The 6,972-nt window shown below is 43.6% G+C and overlaps 1 long non-coding RNA gene across 1 annotated transcript in view; it reads left to right on the top strand.

Annotated features, from left to right (window-relative positions):
• LOC143435091 (uncharacterized) overlaps positions 1–5,538 on the top strand; it is a 17,023-nt gene extending 11,485 nt beyond the window's left edge. The window contains exons 3-4 of the long non-coding RNA XR_013105077.1: positions 428–545; positions 4,673–5,538. This is a non-coding gene — a long non-coding RNA (uncharacterized LOC143435091). The remainder of the gene's footprint in view (positions 1–427; positions 546–4,672) is intronic.
• Positions 5,539–6,972: the final 1,434 nt, after the last annotated feature.

Here is a 6,972-nt window from a genome sequence, read left to right as displayed (position 1 = left end):
TTTATTCATTCAGCCATTATGTTAGTCAATTCCTTGATTTAAGAAACTTGGGGTGAAATGCAACTGTAAGGAAACCATAATATAAATCTAGTTTTATGGCTTGTTTTGTTCACAGGAAAAAAAAAATCTAAAAGCAAATCTTCCCAGGGTCTGACACAAGTTGTAAACTGTGGGGAAAGTTGGCTAGTTAAAGAATATGACATAATAGGAGCAGTGGAATATTTCAAATCCTCACTGATGGTGGAAGCTTTTTAACATTAGAAACAAAGCCAAAGTAAGTTGCCTTTCTGCTTAGAGAGAAAACCTGGGGGAGGGGAGGCTGGAATTGGTAACCCTGAAGTCTCAGAGGATGTATCCGTTCATCAAACATTCTGAGTGAAACAGACTCGAAAATCCTGAAGGTCTAACTTTCCACTCTCCCTAAAAGGAAACTGAGGCAGAAACTATGCAAGGAACAGTCTACCCTTCAAACATCGGTCCGTGGAGGAACTCACAGCCAGGTGGACCAGTTTCCACTCCAGCACTTTTTGTTGCCTCACCATACGGTAAGCCATTCCGCACCTCCCATTATCTACCTATCTCTTCCGATGCCAACAGACACTCACTTTTCCATGGGACATTTATCCCTTCCTCATTCTCCATGCGCAATTTGTGTAGAAGTGTCTCCCACCTACGATTGCAGCACGTATTCCTGAGTCCGTCATCTAATGTAGCTCCCCAAGCGGAATGGCCATGTGACACCGATGGGAGCCCAGAGAACATGACTCCCAGAGTGCAGAAGCCACATTGGAGATGCTAGCGGGAATTTCTGTGTCCCACTGGAGAAAGTGGTGTAAGGGGATGACATCCGGAGCTGATGTGGATATTTTGTGACATGCCCGGGGAAGAAGCTGGATCTTTCAGGAGCTGCAGAGAAAGAGGTATCATGTGATACCCTAGGGTGATGGCTGCCAACACAGAACGACTGAGCAAAGAGAGCAGACCTGGGTCAAGTAAACATCATCTGTCTTCTAAACTAGGACTGCCGGGGGAATGAAACAACAGAATAAAAGCTAACCCAGGCAGGATGCTGGAGCAACCTGCTCTGGACAAACAGGGCATGTGGTCACACTTTGCCTCAGTCCCAACATCTGAACTGCTGGGTTAAGACCCTGCTCTGGATTAATCCAGCACTCTCTCTGGCTGTTTTAGCTCAGGTGACAATGAACTCACTGCACTCTGAAGAAAACCAGGCTTTGGGGTTTAGAAAACTTTCCAGTAAGGATTTCAGCTTACGTAAATATGGGGCTTCCGGAGTGCATGCTTTCTAAAAGTCTTGTCTTTAGTGCTTAACAATTAAGGTGTCTATTGCCTGCAGCCTTATACTTAACACTATCACTTCAACTCCCACAAACATTCAGCTGGAGAACCTTTGTGATTTACAGAGAACTTCCATGTCTGTTACCTTATTTCCATCAATAATTTTGTGAACCAGGTATCAGCAAAGGATTGGATAACTTGGAAAAACTCACAGGGCTGGAATGGTTGATATACAATGGTACCTCTCCAGGGGAGAAATCCCAACACTGATTTTTTAATCTTTTAATTGTGTGTGTGTGTGTGTGTGTGTGTGTGTGTGTGTGTAGGTCAGAGAACAGTTGTCAAGAATCAGTTTTCTTCTCTTCCATGTGGGCACTAGGATTCGAACTCAGGTCCTCAGCCTTGAGAGCAAGTGCCTTTACCCACTGAGTCATCTCACCAGCCCCCTCTCGTTTGCCCATTCTGTGGTGCATTCCAGCAGTATCTGGCCCAAATATGACGTTGCTGAGTATGTGGCACGTATGACCCAGCTCCTGTGCCTCTGTGGTGGGAACATGAATTCTAGACTTTTGACTTCATTTCTTTAGTTCTTCCTATGTGTATGCTTCAGGCATGTGGTGGCAGGCAGGCTGTTCTGAAGTGTGCTCTCTTAACTAGAGATGTGCCCCAGGGCTAGTGATGCTGAAGGCCTTCAAATGAGTTTGCAGGGGGATCAGGACAGCAGTGGCTCAGCCAATCAGAGTCTGTGCTTCTCTAGCGGGGGTGGGGGGGTGGGAGGGTGGGGTGGGGGTGGGGGAGGTGGGAGGGTGGGGTGGGGGTGGGGGGGTCTGGTGGCTCTCAGCAGGACCACCCCTGCAGCTAGCTGTATTATTTATTGTGCACCTTCCAGGATGTGGCTACTCACTTAGCCTTCCTTTCCTCTGCTCTGTTCATCCCACTTGTGGGCAAGGTGACTTGAGATGGCTTATTCTCTACACACGGAAGTTACTATCTCCTGCTGCCCAGAGGAAAACCAGTTGGGTGATAAGTCACTGTTGTAGAGGGCTTATCTAATGCGCGCAAAAACTTGGGCTTGGTCCCAATGGCTAGTACACACACACACACACACACACACACACACACACACACACCTAGAGGAACCACTCAAGTCTTCAGGTAATTCTCTCCCCTGGAGTCTTTGAGGCCAGCTCAGACTGCAACTGTCTGTGTTCTACTGACAGGTCTTTGGCCCCCTGCAGCATGAGGGAGGGGACACTTACCAAGCCTGCTCAGATCCATTATTTCATTTGAAGGTACTGACAGCACTGTGTGCTAAATGTTTTGCCTGAGGGAGGGGGGATAAGTCAAAAGAAAAAGAGAAAGAGAGAGAGAGAGAGAGAGAGACAGAGAGAGAGAGAGAGAGAGAGAGAGAGCTGGAGCTTAGAGAACAGTTGAGTCAAGTGGAAACCCTGGTGGCAGCAATCTAATTTGCAGTCCCGGGGCTTCAGGGAAATTAGCCAGTCTTAAGTGCTTGCCTTACAAGCTCCAGCCTCCTCGGTTGTGAGCAAATACCACAGAAATCTTAATTGTAAAAATCCATGGAGCCACCGAACAGCAACAGTACAAGCGATGCTGACTTGGTGACAGTCAGATTATTCAGAGTTTGGAAATTAGACCCTTGCAGTAACATCACAACTCAAATCTTCACAGCTCCTCTCTACTTAGGACCGATTTTCCTCCTGTTAGTTAGGAGGGCACCAGAGTGTTCACGATATCTAATTCCAATGTGGCCTGTGCTCAGTTGTCCACTGTCTGAAGGGTAATGAGACCAAACATACGGGCCTTGTCGTGGTACAAGTTTAGATCCTTATGTCTGAATGTAGCCATGTCGGAGCATCTGAGCATTCCCTCAGAACAGGAAAAAACGAGGAGATGGAGAATTGGGCGGCTGCCTTCCTCCCTCTGCCTGCCCTCCTTCAGTGCAGTTTTGGAGGAAAATGAGGCCTTTTCTCTAGAAGGACTGAAAAGTTTCTGCTCTCCCTAGCTTTTCCTACAGTACAAGTGGTGACTGTCTCACACTGCTTTCTACATGCAAAGAAAATAGAACTGAACTTGATCCCCACTCTGTGGATGCACGTGTAGGTGGACATGCTTGTGCAACATGTATAAAATGTAAAGTCGTGGTAAAAGCCATGATTACAGTTCCATTCCCAAGCATGTGATCTGATGGAAGGGCTGCTGACTGCATGACAGGGAACAACCCACTGATGCTTATGTTAATAACAAAGGGGTAAGGAAGGGGCTGCAGAGATGGCTCAGTGTCTGAATGCTTCCTGCTCTAACAGAGGATCCCAGTTAGGCTCTCGGCACCCACATCAGGCGACAAACACTGATTACTCCAGTTCTAAGGAATCTGATACCCTCTACCCTCCACAGGCACCTGCATACACATGATATGCATAGACTCACACAGGCAAATGCATGCACCTAAATAAAAAATTACTAAAAAAATATAATAATGGATGGATGAGGCTTAACAATCTAGAACTCAACACTAAGGAGGGCTGGAAAAACTAGAGAAGAATTCAGAAGAAAGGGGACATTTACATAGGCTCGGTGCACACACAAAGGGAGACTACTCCAGCCAGTAGAATAAAAGCATAGTGGGACCCGCGGCCGTTTCGTGCACACAGTGTTTTTATATATGGACGTCATTAAGCAGCTTAGGCGTGAGATTGGAAAGGGACGGAGATGGTAACAGCTAGCTCCTGTATACAGTAGGTGTTAACTGCTGACAACGTGCAGAATAAGCTGACCCTGCCGTGAAGCATAATGTGGCGAATCCAGCTACCACGACCGGGAATTAACCGCAGTCCATGTGTAGCAGACCGTGACTCCGAGTTATGTTTCTTGGCACATCGGCAGCCACATGTATTCAGAAGGAAAAGTCTTGATATTTTCAGTTGATGACTGAATTGAATTATGCACAGTTGATTTGATTTGCTGTATAGTCAATTTTGCAATTAAGATGACCACAGAAGAAACCAGACGTTGATACGTCCATGACTTTTAAAAAGTTATGGGGTTTTTGTAGCCGATATTCTAGACCCCAAAAGATACACATGTAATGAGCATGTGGGGCAGCACATGTTTCTGGGTATTTAACTGTTTAAATGGGTTTGACTCTAGAGTCAGTTATGATAAAGGAAGGCGAATGGCTGACACACTGACCTAAGACATACCACTGTGGCAGAACCTATGTTTTCTCCTGTAGAAAGTGGGATGACCAAATGTTTTGGGTTCTTTCTGTATTCCTCTGTCTCTAGCCAAAGCTGTAGCAAGAGAATGTGCCTCCTCCCACTTAGAAACATTTGCTATCTCTCCCTTTCTCCAGATAAACAGACCTTTATCTAGTCTGCCGAAGCCTAGAGAAGGAAGTCACCTGCCCAAGGATTCTATTCATTAGAACCTTGAGGAGTGTCTGCTGAGAAGTCAAGAGTTAGATAATTCTGCCATTTGCAGTAGAATGGAATCCAACCAATCAGAATTTAAACCTCAACAATTATCTGTAGGTATGTATGTAGCGGGAAGGCTGGGGGGTCTGAAACAGAAGAGTCTTGATTAACGAGGGACATGAGAAGCCATTGTGCCATACAAACCCTATTACAAAAGATTTGAAGAGATGTACTAGTCTGTATTCAATATTTGATGATCAGATAGTTGGGAAAATATTTGCAAACAAAGGGGGAAATTAATGGGAGAGAAAAAGACACAGGAGAAAGTTACCATATATAGTATATTACCACCAACTTTGGAAAATTACTAAAGGTGAGTATTGTGGTCTAGTTGTATCTCACAAATATGTGTGCTCCCAGATTTAATAGTATCATAGATTCTTTAGGGGGTTCTCACAAAAGCAATTAGTGCTATCATGTGGGATCCTGTTTGGCCATTGTGCCCTGGGAAGATGCTCAAGAAAGCATCCTCTTTGAAGGAGAGAAGGGTGCCTCACCAGACTCCAAGATTCTGCGTTTGAGAACTGGCTGGCATTATTCTCTCTTGTTGATAAATTACTTAGCCCAAAGTATAAAGTTTGTTGCAGCAGCAGATAGGAACCAAGAGAGTGAGACTTGCATTTGTTTCTTTTAATCTGAGACCTCCAAATTCAATAGCAAGCAGCTGCATACAATAGAAAAGTCCTGGAAGACAATGTAATTTAGAGTAAGAGAGGCCATGAGCAAGCCCACATGTGGAAGCTTGCACCTCAGCAGATGCCTTGCTCTGTGGAAAGTCTTAACGGGGGAAGAAGGGCATCTAGATGATATTTCAAGGCCTCTTTTGGTCTTGAGTTCATGATAGTCAAGATTGATTGACTAGAGCAGGGAACAGTCATTAAGAAGGCAACATTTTATGTAACTAAAACCATAAATTCTTCATTTCTTGTTTATTGTTCATGGCATGAAGCACATGGAAGGCAGGCTCAGTGATTTTTCTGCTTTCTTGGTTTTTGCTGGTGGCAGATCTCCTGAGGCTCTTGATTTACTTTTTTCTTCTTCTTCTTTCTTTTGATGATGGAGCAGCAAGAAGTCTTTGGAACCTTGGTTCTAGTCCACAACAATAAGAAAGCTTTACTGGGCAAAAATGAACAGGCTGTGTTGGATAATATGCCCTGGGGTGGGGGCAGGGAGGATACACTCCTCAGACTTGAATGCTCTACTTAAAAGATGGGTGTTGTTCAATGCCCGGTGAAGAGCTGCCGCTTTCTAAGCCCCATGCAAAGCACATTTGTGTTGGAACATTTGGGAAAAAAGAGGCTGGTTTGTATAGGAGTTCATCACCCTTGATAGTTGACTTGGTAACTCCGTGGGAAGCAGCAGAAGGGATTCTTCGTGCTTTAACTTCTGCAAAGAAGAATGCTGTGTGGATTGCCACGATGGCGGTCCTGAAAACCATTTCCAACATTCAATTAACCATAATTAAAGGACTCAGTAGGAAGCTCCTCGCTGACTTGCTAAATAGCAAAAATTGGTACTTGGCATTCCCAGTAGATGAGAGAAAAGATAATAAGTACCCCAATGTAAAGAAAATCGAAATGAAACTAATTATGGCCAAATTATATTACACACATAGAAGCACAAGTTGAATCAAGAATATTTAAGTTTTTGACAAGAAATATTAAAAAGAGATATAATAACATTTTAACCATTAATTGCTCATCTAATCTAGTTTGTTCATGGAAAGGAACCAGCTTATAGGCCTTTACATTTCACACAGGCTGACAAGGGACCATGGTCTATTAAAATGTTGCGTATTTGGAATAGCTAGAAAAGCCTAATTTTCTGTTAATATAGTTAATAATGAACCATAATTGATTCTATTACCAATAGTCTTATTAAAAAGGCAGTTAGCTAGTCATTTAGCCCATCTTTTAAGTCATCTATTCACAAAATATTAATGCTAATTTGATTTACTATATTTAACTTTTGCAATTTTAAACTATTGTACACCAACGATTTTTATAACATTTCAAACTTTAAAAATTTTTCCTTTATATTTTTTCTCCAACTACTCTTTTAATATCTGTCATCAATACCTCCTCTTCCATATACTGGAAATTGTACAGTGAACTCTAGACATAATGAACCCCCAATACTGAATTAAGGTGTAAGTCATGGGTTACCTAGATACGCTTGT

Source organism: Arvicanthis niloticus, chromosome 19 (assembly GCF_011762505.2).
Source record: "Arvicanthis niloticus isolate mArvNil1 chromosome 19, mArvNil1.pat.X, whole genome shotgun sequence".
NCBI classification, from domain to species: domain Eukaryota; kingdom Metazoa; phylum Chordata; class Mammalia; order Rodentia; family Muridae; genus Arvicanthis; species Arvicanthis niloticus.
The sequence above is the reverse complement of the archived record's forward strand: the minus strand, read 5'-3'. Positions and strand labels throughout refer to the sequence as shown.